This window comes from Hemicordylus capensis, chromosome 1 (genome assembly GCF_027244095.1).
Source record: "Hemicordylus capensis ecotype Gifberg chromosome 1, rHemCap1.1.pri, whole genome shotgun sequence".
Taxonomy (NCBI): Eukaryota; Metazoa; Chordata; class Lepidosauria; order Squamata; family Cordylidae; genus Hemicordylus; species Hemicordylus capensis.
In genome coordinates this window covers 47,250,778-47,262,796 of record NC_069657.1, presented here as the reverse complement: position 1 = coordinate 47,262,796, position 12,019 = coordinate 47,250,778, and the positions used below count along the sequence as shown (strand labels likewise).

General features: G+C 43.9%; 1 protein-coding gene across 3 annotated transcripts in view; it reads right to left on the bottom strand.

Moving 5' to 3' along the window:
- Nucleotides 1–323: 323 nt before the first annotated feature.
- POMT2 (protein O-mannosyltransferase 2) overlaps nt 324–12,019 on the bottom strand; it is a 76,664-nt gene continuing 64,968 nt past the window's right edge. The window contains exons 22-25 of one of the 3 annotated variants that reach the window (XR_008313154.1): nt 6,462–6,620; nt 4,854–5,034; nt 1,297–1,366; nt 336–380 (exon numbers count right to left, since the gene is read on the bottom strand). The gene's annotated coding sequence lies outside the window, so the exon portion shown is untranslated. Of the gene's footprint in view, nt 381–1,296; nt 1,367–4,853; nt 5,035–6,461; nt 6,621–12,019 lie in introns of all 3 variants that reach the window. The other 2 variants (XR_008313153.1, XR_008313155.1) reach the window with 2 other exon arrangements.

Sequence of the window (12,019 nt, the reverse complement as noted above, 5' to 3'; positions counted from 1 at the left end):
CTTCGAAAATAGTGAAGATCATTGAATAAAAATCTGGTGGTGGCTAGTTGTGTAGATGACTTTAAAAGGAAATTAGACACATTCATGAAAGGTTCAGACTATCAGTGGCTATTAGCCATGATAGCCAAATGGAACCTCCAGGGTCAGAAGCAATATACCACTAAATACCAATTGTTGGAGGAGGAGGAACAATGCTTTCATGTCCTGCTTATAAGCTTTCCAGAAGCATCAGGCTGGCCACTGTTGGCAACAGAGTACTAGTCTACGCTCGATATAGCAAGGTTCTTAATCTAAATCTCTTAAAACTAGCCCATTTATATTGTATACTTCTCTCAGTTGGTGCAGCTCAGAAATCCTTGCCCTCTGAAGCCTGCCTGCATCTGAAATATACAACACACGGGACAACCCAGTCCATCTACCATTCAACATATATTTAAAAGACCTTTAATAAATTGGGCCTTTAGTTGCCAACTCTCTTATTTGGAACTGGTTTTCTACTGCATTATAAATTTGTTTTTGTTTTGTTTTGTTTCATTTCATAGTTTATTGTAATCTTGGTTATAGGTCACCTTGAGGCTTCTTGACTGGAAAACCAGGATATTAAAAAAAAAGCAAACAAACAGCATTGTTGACCCACCACAAAGTTAGATGTGACTGATCAAGAAAGGACCAACGTAAGTTTTGGGCAGAAGAAAAATATGTTAAATAAATAAATAATAAATAAATAAATAAATCTCTGTCCCAAGTTTACTGTGGGTAAATTACCTGCTAACTAAGCATCTTTTAAAGTGATGACTCTCTTATATTTAGTGGAGGGAGAGCAACTATCCTTATTCAGACCAGAACAGTGTCTGTCTCCAGTGTTTGTTGCTGGTGTCTCCTTTGCATTTTCTCTTAGAAGGAGTCATTTCAGGAGAGGGAACCCTCATCTTATTTTTTTTTTGCTAAGCAAACATTCTGATAACTGTTTAAAAAACAGTATATAAACATCCTTATTGTATTTAAATGCACCTGTTTATGAATATATGAGCTATTTGCAATCAATGATGCCAAGAGTATATTTTTAAGATCAAGAAATAAACCATAAATTGGCCTTTGGTGGGGAGGGATCTCTCTCTCTCTCTCTCTCTCTTTACAGAACACTCTTTCAGCCTAACCTCCCTCACAGGGCTGTTGCAAAAACAAATTATTAAAAAAAACAACTATAAAGCCCTTTGTGTGCTGAAAAGTGCTTTAGAAATGGTGTTATTAAGAAATTCACCCTTCCTCTCTAGATGGTCATCTGAGCCTACTTACCTTATCCCAGACTCCGAACACAACAGCAAATGATGCTGGTATCTGTTGCAAGCAGCTTCTCATTTCCTGTCTGAAGAAGAAAAAAAGAAAAGAACAAAAGACTAAGAGCATTTCATTACAGACCAGACACACTGGCTTCAAAAATAATAGTTTCCTTTTCATGTCCAGAGACAATGCCATGACCTTCCTATTTGTTCTAGTTGTAGATGCCAGTGATTGATACTTTCACTTAGTAAACAAATTTCCATGCAAGAATGGTTCTGTAAAGAATGTTAGCACTGGAAAGAACCCAAATACCTCCTCTAATGGAACTAACAGATCCTAAACATCCTTAAAAGATGAAACCACCTTGAGGTGAGGGCATATACACAAACCTTACACGGGATTACAGAGCCCTACCCAGATAGGGCCGCTTGTATGGAGCGCCATGATTGAACCTGATCCCAGTGTTGCCCTTACGGGTAACGTGAGTTTTTTCCCAGGCTAATACTGAGGTAGAAGAGCATGAGTATGCTCTTCTGGCCAAGTCCCTGGTCATGTGTACACTCGTGTTGCCAGAGCACCCGGCAGCAAGGGAATCCTCCGATGCACTACACTACACTGCTGGCATGGTGCATTGTGGGATGCTGGACTTCCTCCTCCAGCTCCTAGCTCTGCTGCTTGCCACAACGCAGCTTGTGCGCCGTGATGAGTGGCAATGTTTAACAAAGCCAACAATGGTGTGCAAGGTTGCAGGTAGGAGAGCTGGTCTTGTGGTAGCAAGCATGATTTGTGCCCTTAGCTAAGCAGGGTCCACTCTGGTTACATATGAATTAGGAGACTTATTGTTGGAATTCCTCTGAAGAGTATATAGTCCAAGTAGCTCCTTTATGCCAAATGGGTTTCGATCCTCCTGTCCTGATCTTCCTCAGTGGCTTTTGGAGCATCACTGGTATAACTTCTTCTTCCACCACAGCAATAGCATTCTCCAAATAAAAAATACTTTTAAATTGTAAGTCTGTATCCTTTACCTTCTTCAGAAAATAGTAAGCTTACTATTTGGACTATATACTCTTCAGAGGAATTCCAGCAATAAGAGCACAGACTTTTGGCAAGCTCCAACATGCACAAGGCCAGTGCGCTTTTTTACATACATTTTGTAGGAATGGCAGTATAATTATTCTATGGAATTTTATTTGATTAGTGTTTTTATCATTGTGATTTCACATGTTTGTAATTTGCATAGTGAAAATAAATGTATGGTTTTCATGTTCATAACAGATTAGGATCTATAGGATACTATATCTGGCGAGTGGGTTGTTTTTCTCATTTCAGTTATAGTCCAAGAACATCTGGAGCCCCAAGGTCAAGAAACCCTGAGATAGACCAATAGTCTGACTCAGTATATGGCCACTTCCTATGTTCCCCGGCTCCGAGCAGGTAGGTCATATGCATGACCTGGGTATATAAATGTACTAAATAAATAGACAGACTGCATCTTAAGCCATCAGGTGAGCCTGGTATTGAAAATAATCATTTCTGAGCCTGGAGCAGAATCCAGTTCTATTCTCTTCCCAACTCAAGAACTGGCACCAGAACTGAGTCCTTAGGACTACTCTGCTGTTGACTCAGAAAGATGCTCTTTGCTTCTAAACTGTTGTGCAAATAACCTGCTAGCTACTGTTGTCCAATTTATTTATTATTCTTTTTTAAAGAAAAACACTTGTATCCCACCTTTTGACCCCAACAGGGGTTTCCAAGGCAGCTCTTCACAAAATGTAATCTCATAAAACAATAACATTGAGACCACAGCCACAAATGTCACATATCTCCAGTTTCCTCCTCCTCCACTATTCAGTGGGTCAGTGTGCTTTACAGTTGTTAATGGGCCCTGGGTTCTAAGAAATTAAAGAGATCCAACAAGCAGGGTAAATGCAACACTGGGAGCTGTCATTCACTGAGTCAGACCATTGGTTCATCTAGTTCAATATTGTCTACACAGACTGGCAGCGGCTTCTCCAGGGTTGCAGGCAGGAGTCTCTCTCAACCCTATCTTGGAGATGCCGGGGGGGAACTTGAAACTTTCTGCATGCACGCACACAGATGCTTTTCCCATAGCGGCCCCGTCCTCTAAGGGGAACATCTTACAGTGCTCACATGTAGTCTCCCATTCAAATGCAACCAGGTGGATCCTGCTTAGCAAAGGGGACAATTCATGCTTGCTACCACAAGACTGAACCACCTAATGGTGCAGTGAGGAAGTAACTTGCCTAGGGATCAAGAGGTTGCAGGTTCGAATCCCTGCTGGTATGTTACCCAGACTATGGGAAAGACCTATATTGGGCAGCAGCGATATATGAAGATGCTGAAAGGCATCATCTCATACTGCGTGGGAGATGGCAATGGTAAACCAGAATACATGGCTGTATTCTACCAAAGAAAACCACATGGCTTTGTGGTTGCCAGGAGTCGAGGAGGCACAACTTTACCTTTACCTTCCCACAAGACTAGGCAATAGTAAGACGCAGATTTAAAGTAAAGAAATAAGTGGTTACAGAGATACAACATAAACAAGACAAAACAAGCAGTGGAACATAAATACTCTTTTGTATATCATTCTTGGTTTCTCCCACTTCCAGAGGTACCCTTCCCACAGTCCCACCAAACTCCCTTAAGCTTTAGTCAGGCCTGACACTTTAAACGCTGCTCTCTGCTGCTCCAGATAGATTTCAGGAGAGTGTGTCATCATCAGGCAAGTCTCCCTTTTTCAAGTCTTTGCATTCTTCCTCTCTTTCCTATCTTCCTCACCAACAGCTCCAGCAACACTTTGTCTGTGCTTCCTGGTTACCTAGGTAACCTGCTCCCTCGCCCCCTACTGCCTTCTTCTAGGCATTGCATGCTACCCTACACTGTGTTCACCTGCAGGCACAGGGCTGATGAGGCGTTGCAATAGGTGTCACACTGCTTGGATACTACCCTCACAGGAACCTTGGAGAGCTGCTGCCAGCCAATGGCAAATCTGAGCTCAATGGATCAATGGCCAGACTCGATATAAAGGCAGCTTTATTAGTTCATCCCACTTCCAGAGAAGAAGTCCATGGATGGAAAAGACAGAGAACTGGGAGAAAGACGGAGGAAGGGGAGAAAGCCTCCAGCAGATGGCAATGACTCAGTCAGGCATCTTGTTCTCCTATCAAATTACCAGCTACTAAGTGAATGAAGCTGATCTTAATATTTCATATTGTCCCTGGAGCTGGTAGCCCCACTCAGTAACAAATATACTACAGCTACAATGGTTCCCACCCACATCAGATTGCTTTACAGTCTGCAATTACAAATTACTGGGGCATTAAATTAAAACTTCTCGTGCAGAACAGCCGCCATACAAAACTGATCTGGCTTATTTTCCAAACTTTGCAAGGAATTTGTCTACTTTCTCTGCGTCTTGTGCTCGTGTTGGAGTGGCCAGATGCAAAGCCAAGGAAGTATCGCTTGCAACCAGAATGGGCGCCAGGCAGCAGTGTGTTCTGCTTTCCCAAGAAGCACAACCTTGGCCCAGCCATCAAGGGGAGTCCTACCTGTGCAGCAGGGTGACACAGATGCATGTTCTCGTCTCTTTTGTGTGTACCGTGTCAGAAGCAGTGGTATATCTGCCACGCACACCAGGCAAGGACCCACTTCTAACTCTGTGGATATCCTCAAAAGATGCTGCAGAGAGCTTTGGGATGTCCTCTCTTTTTGTGCAAGATGTTCTCCAAACTGGAAATGCAATCTCAGTTAGTGTTTGCTCTGCACAAACGGAGCCCAGGGGCCTCTGCATTATCACATAGGGCAGGGGTTCCCAACCTGTGCTACTCCAGATGTTGCTGAACTACAACTCCCATCATCCCTAGCTTCAATTTATTGTGGCTGGGGATTATGTTCTCTTTAAAAGGGGCTTAAGACAAATTCACGGAGGACAGGTCTATCAATGACTGCTCATCTGGTAGCTGAGGGCCACCTTCAGCATCAGAGGCAAGATGCCTCTCAATACCAGTTAGGAACATAGGAAGCTGCCATATACTGAGTCAGACCACTGGTCCATCTAGCTCAATATTGTCTACACAGACTGGCAGCAGCTTCTCCAAAGTTGCAGGCAGGAATCTCTCTCAGCCCTGTCTTAGAGATGCCAGTGAGGGAACTGGAACCTTCTGCTCTTCCCAGAGAGGCTCCATCCCCTGAGGGGAATATCTTGCAGTGCTCACACATCAAGTCTCCCATTCATATGTAACCAGGGCAGACCCTGCTTAGCTAAGGGGACAAGTCATGCTTGCTATCACAGGACTAGCTCTCCTCTCTCCTAAGACCACCTCTCCCCCTGCTATTGCAGGGGAGCACCAGCAAGAGAGAAGACATGCCCTCAGCGCTTGCCTGGTAGGCCACTGTTGTTGGCCTGATCCAGCAGGGCTGTTCTTATGTTCTTAATATCTGGAGGACCACAGGTTGGGAACCCCTGACACATGGTCCCCACCAAAGCAAAAATGCCTCCTTGTCCCACCACAAGCACCAACCACAGCACTGCTTTTAACTCTTTGAGGTGACAGAGCGTCAGACAGGCATTATTCCAGGCTATGGAGGAATAAGGAGAGAACGTGATACAACCCAATAGATGTACAGGTCATATGTGAACTGCTCTTGTACCCAGAGAGAGTGTCTGGGGTACCCATCATCCTTCCTTGCAGTCTACTTTGAGCACTGGGGTTGCCTGGCTTTCATCTTGACATTGATGCTGGAAGGCACATAGGTAGTTTTAGGCCAGATCCTCAGACTACAATTAGAAAACTAATTAGAAAATAAACATTCCCCCCACTTTTCACCATCTGGCATGCACCAAAGAAAGGTTATTGTTCCTTGCGAATGTATTCCCACTTAAAACAGTTTATTAAAACAGTCATCTATCATCTATCAGAGGCTTACATAGTACATTAATACACAATCAATTACTTTTAAAGGGGGGGGGAGAGATCTATTTATCCCATTTGCCACAAATAACTTGCCCCATTGATCTTGGTGACACATAAGCATAGTTAATTTTAGTAGGATCAGAGCCACTGTATTGAAGTAAGATAGATTAGAAGATGCTAACACCTTGTCATGTTCAGGGCATTTATCAGCAGCCATACCAATTGCTTATATAATTGACTAACCTGTAAATTCACCTCCACATGCATGTTTTTTAGCCAATTAAGCTGGAAATCAACCTGGAATGAGCTGTAAGCTAGTCCACAATTCATGCCAAGATCTGGTACCCTTGCTTCTCTTCAATTCTGGGATATAGGATCATGTAAACAATAGCATGGATGTCTCTGCAGTGGAAGAACACAGAGCCCTAAGGATGACCAAGGAGAATTCAGGTGGAGGGCAGAAGCATTCTGGAATTCCTTCTACACACAGGAGGGCCATATTAACAATAACCGTTACAGCACAACAATTTCTGCATTGCCCCCTGCCCAGTTCATTTGACTTTTGTGGTCTGTCTTAGCTTATAAGGCTATTTGGGTAAGACCCATTTTCATTCTGAATGGAACTTTTTATTTTAGGCATTTCATTGAGTGCACGTGAGAGTGTTGGTCTAGGCATGCATAGCATGTCCCCCATGATTTGATGGGTACAAGGATGCCCAGTTGTACTGCCTTGCTTATTCAAGGAGAACAAGCTACATACACAACAGTCCAACTGTCCATGTTATCCCACAGACACAGAACAGGTAAGCATCAGTAGTGCAAGTGCAGGTGCAGACAAGTAGGCATAAGTCCCATGCGACAGGATCCTGTGGTGCCTAGTTCTAAGAAGCAGAGGTGAGCAATCTACAGCACCTCTCTCTGGTAGGCTGGTTTAATCCCACTGAAAACAGAAGGGTGGTCTTCCCGAGTGCTCAGAGGCAGTGGCACTCTCATTTTCAGGCAGTTTACACGTGTTGGGGAAAACCATCCTAGGATGACTGCATAGAAGAAATAGGTTCCAGGGCCCAACACCAGGCCAGATGTCTATCATGGTTGCTGAAGCTACTCTGGTGTATCAATCACCTACACCAGGGTTTCCCAACCTGTGGTACTCCAGATGTCGCTGGACTTCAGCTCCCATCCCCACTAGCCTCAGTTTATTGTGGTAGGGGATTGTGGGCGTTGTAGTTCAGCATCATCTGAATGCCACAGGTTGGGAACCCCTGACCTACATACTATGGTCTGGGGCTGTGAAGTGCCAGGGCTGAGGTCTCGTATAAGCAGTCTCTTTCACATGATAAAGCCAGAAAGTTAAAGTTCTACAGGGGGAAAGCAAATTGGAGCAATGCTCTCAGAGGCACAGAAGGAGGGAAAGGCCTTGAAGGCATGCCCCATTTTCTTCTTCGCCTCTCCCATGAGGGCTACACGGTGCCTTGCTTGCTTGAAAGCTCACTAAAAGGCAGGACAAGGTTTGCTTTGTTTGTGACAATTCCCCTCAGGTGTGCCTCATCCTGTCAGCACAATGGCAGCCATAGAAATGCCTCTGACACCAGGCTAACAGGGAGCAAAGCTACTCTATATGCAAGGGAGGGGAAAGCAGGAGCTGTCAAACTCCTCTGGCGCTCTTGCGCCTCACAGCACACTCATCTGTCATCTCCTGGGTTATGCTATACGCTGCCCTGAAGGCCTAATAGGCTCTCAGCCTTGACCTTCCTGCTGTGTGGGTTTGTTTTGGGCTGCTGCTCTACTTTTTAAATTATTATTATCGCTATTATTTCAATCAGGAGCTTGTCAGGCTTGGTTATTGTGGCGGGGGGACCTTTTATGTTCCCCTTTTTGAATATGAAATGGGAATTACTTCATGAAGCTGAAATGTACTTGAAGCAATGGCTCTGGTGCCGAGTGAGACTTTCTTCCCCGTCCCAAAGGTGAGACGGCAAGCTGCATCTAGTGCAATGCTACAGTCTTACTTGAGAGAAAGTGAAAGACGGAACCCCTTCAGGGAGCTTTGTTTATATCATTAAGGGTAGAACTAGAACTGAACAGAAGTACAGAGCTTCTTCCCTATCCCTGATAGCATATAGCAGGGATATACAATAATGTGCCGCTCTCTAGATGTAGCCAAACTACAATTCCCATCACCCCCAGCCACAATTTATTGGCTGGGAATGATGGAAGTTGCAATTCAGCAACATCTAGAAAGCTGCACATTACTTACCCCTGACATATAGCATGACACAACACGAAGCAAGCTGTCCGGAGGCCCAGGGACAAATTTCCTCAGGGGCCCCACTAAACCATTTAACGCCCCCCCCCTTAACCCCATTTTTCTGATCATCTGGCATCAGCTGCAGCTGCCAGACTACAGGGAGTCTGGGGAGGGGCAAGGAGGGGAGGACATCATGGCATTTCCGGGAGCCAGGACAACACATCCTGACCCTCCCTGCTTCCTGGGCACACGGGGAATTATCTGGGTGCGCAGGGAGCAGAGAAGCGTGCCCAGAAATGCCACATTGATTGTCTGCGGGGAAGGTAGGTTTAATCTACCTTCCCCGCAGCCCACTGTGGAGCTCTTCTCAGTGCTCGTGAGAAGAAGCTCAGTATCTCCTTCCAGCTTTGTCTCAGCTACACATTTGATAAGCATCCCCTCTACTCCCTCATCCAAGTGATTTATAAAAACGTTAAAACAGTACAAGGCCCAGGATACAGCCTAGTGGCATTATTTATTCATTATATGAATTTATATACTGCCTAATATAAAATCTCAAGGCGGTGTATGAAATTAAAAACAATGAAAAATATAAACATTTACAACTCATTAAAAGATAAAAATCATAATAGATTTAAAAAATTAAAATTTAAAAATTAGATTTCAGTTAAAAGTCTGGGAAAATAGGTACATCTTCAGGGTCCCCCTAAAAACAAACAGAGAAGGAGAAGCTCTTATTTCAGCAGGGAGTGCGTTCCAAAGCCCAGAGGCAGCCACAGAGAAGGCCCAGTCCCGAGTTGCCACTAAACAAGTTGGCAACCGTAACCGGACCTCTCTGGTCTTAAACTTGTAGTCTTAAACTTTAAGTCTTGTAGACTTAAACTCGATTCCTCCTTCCAGGATGGCATGGAGCCATTTATGAGTTCTCATTAGCTATAGCTGTTCAACCACCTGTGAATCCACAGAACAATAGTATTACCCAACCTCCATCTTACTCCATATTTTTATGTTTGTATTTTATAGATTTTAAATTAGATTTGTTTTATATTTTTAGCTTAATATTTTTATTGTCATTTTTACTGTATGTTTTTTAACTTTTGTAAACCGCCTTTAAAAATAAATAAATCTTACCATCTTGTCAAACAAATAAATGACGGGAGACTGCCAAATACTTTGATGAAATCAAGATACAAAATGTCCACAGCATTATCTATTGAAATAATAACTATCTAAGAGCGGGGGGAGGATTAGCCTGGCAGGTCTTGTCCTTGACAAATACATGTTGACTCCTAGTTATTTTCCTGGGTGTCAATGTCAAGCCAACCAGTCTAATTTCCCAAGTTCTCCTTTACTCCTTTTTGAACACAGGGACAACATTTTTTGTCTCCAGTCTTCTGGCATCTCATCCATTCTCCAGGAGTTCTCAAACATTAGACAATAGCTCTGAAATCACATCTGCAAGTTCTTTTAGTACCTGGGGATGTAATTCATTGGGCCCTGTAGACTTAAACTCATTTAAAATAGCTAGCTCCCTTTCTGTCTTTATTTATTTAACATATTTATATACCGCCCAAAACTCATGTCTCTGGGTGGTTTACAGTAGAACAGCACACATTAAAACCAAATTAAAATATTAAAACAATTTAAAACAAATGTTAAAATCTATCTTTAACTTGAGGCACATGGTCCTTATTTCTTCATAAGTGCAACCGTTGGTAGGCTGGGCCACATTTTTCTTGTGGAAAAGACAGGTGCAAAATACAGCAGCTTTGCCTTCTCCCTCCCACTTGTTACCATCTTCTCCCAGCACCACATCTACCACTTCCTTAAGCATTCTTTTGTTTCAGACATAGACTAACAAACAACAACAACAACAACAGTTGAGCAGCAATCATGAACCTCAGCCCATTCCAAGCTTTAGCCTTCCTAACACTAGTTCTACCAGTTCAGCCTCCTCTTTTTTAAAAAAATTGGGCTATAGGTCTTCTTTTTATCTCCTGTATGTGTTCTTTTATTATCTGAGCTTTCAGAAAGCTGTCTGTGGCTATACCTCCTAGACACCATTTTACAATTTCCACTGGCCCTGTGCACCCAGATGCTGCATCGGTGGAGCAGGGCAGAGGAGCACATGTAGGAAGACGTAGACGTTTGTGGGGAGGATGGTCTGTTGCAGCCAGCGCTCCCCACTATCACCCACCAAACTACTGCACTGGGCTCTGGCTTACCCGGTAGTGATGGGAAGCAGAGTCAGTAGTGGGCCCTTCAGGGCATCAGCCAAGCAGGTGTGACCTTTCTATGGGTGTGGACACTTCATAGGTGCCTCACCTGGGTGACTCCTGATGCCACCGATAATGATTATTGTAACTGACCATACTCACATATGACCACACTCACCTTATTCAGACCACTGGCCCATTTGGGTCAGTAGTGCCAACAGGACTGGACTAGGACCGGGGAGACCCGAGTTCAAATCCCCATTCAGCCATGAAACTAGCTGGGTGACTCTGGGCCAGTCACTTCTCTCTCAGCCTATCCTACTTCACAGGGTTGTTGTGAAAGAGAAACTCAAGGATGTAGTACACCGCTCATCTCCTTGGAGGAAGAGCGGGATATAAATGTAATAATAATAATAACAGCTCTCAGGCATAGGCATTGCCCCATCACCTGTGATCTACTGTATTCACCTGAATCCAAGAGTAGTTTTTTTCCAAGTTCGTCAATGTTAGAAATTGTGGGGGTCGTCTTAAATTCAGCGTTCCTCTTCCTTTTGGGTAAATAGTATAATCACAGTTTTTAGAAAACAAGTAAAGACGTGGTCTTCACCCAGGCTTTGGAATGAGATTAGTTTTCACTGCTGCTGCTCTATGTATTATAGAGGTTTTAAAAATTTTAAATAGAGATTATTTTTATATTTATATTAATAGCTCAACTTTTTGTACTTTAATTGTGTATTGTTTTTAACTATATTGTAAACTGCTTTGAGATTATTTTAGTGAAAAGCGGTATATCAATCAATCATAACATATATTTAACTCATATTTTTAAAGGGAGCACTGTAGTCTTACAATTCAGGATTGTCTTTGATCTGGGTATATATGGTAATCTTCTTAGCTTGGATGGCTTTAAAAGGGGCTTAGACAAATTCATGGAGGACAGGGCTATCAATGGCTGCTAGTCCGATAGCTGTGGGCCACCTCCAGCCTCAGAGGCAGGATGCCTCTCAATACCAGTTGCAGGGGAGCAACAGCAGGAGAGAGGGCGTGCACATACCTCTTGCCTGTGAGCTCCCCAAAGGCATCTGGTGGGCCACTGTGTGAAAGAGGATGCTGGACTAGTTAGGCCTCAGGGCTGCTCCAGCAGGGCTGCTCTCAGAGGCATAGCTATAACAGAACAGATGGGTTCGAAGAACCTGGGCCCCCAGCTCCTGAGGGCCCCACAGCTCCACCCCTCCCTATTTCCTTCATTATCTCCCTCACTCCAAGGGGCTGCCAGGGAGAGGGGCGAACACGGGCCCCCTCTCCCCTAGCTACATCCCTGGCTGTTCTTATGCACT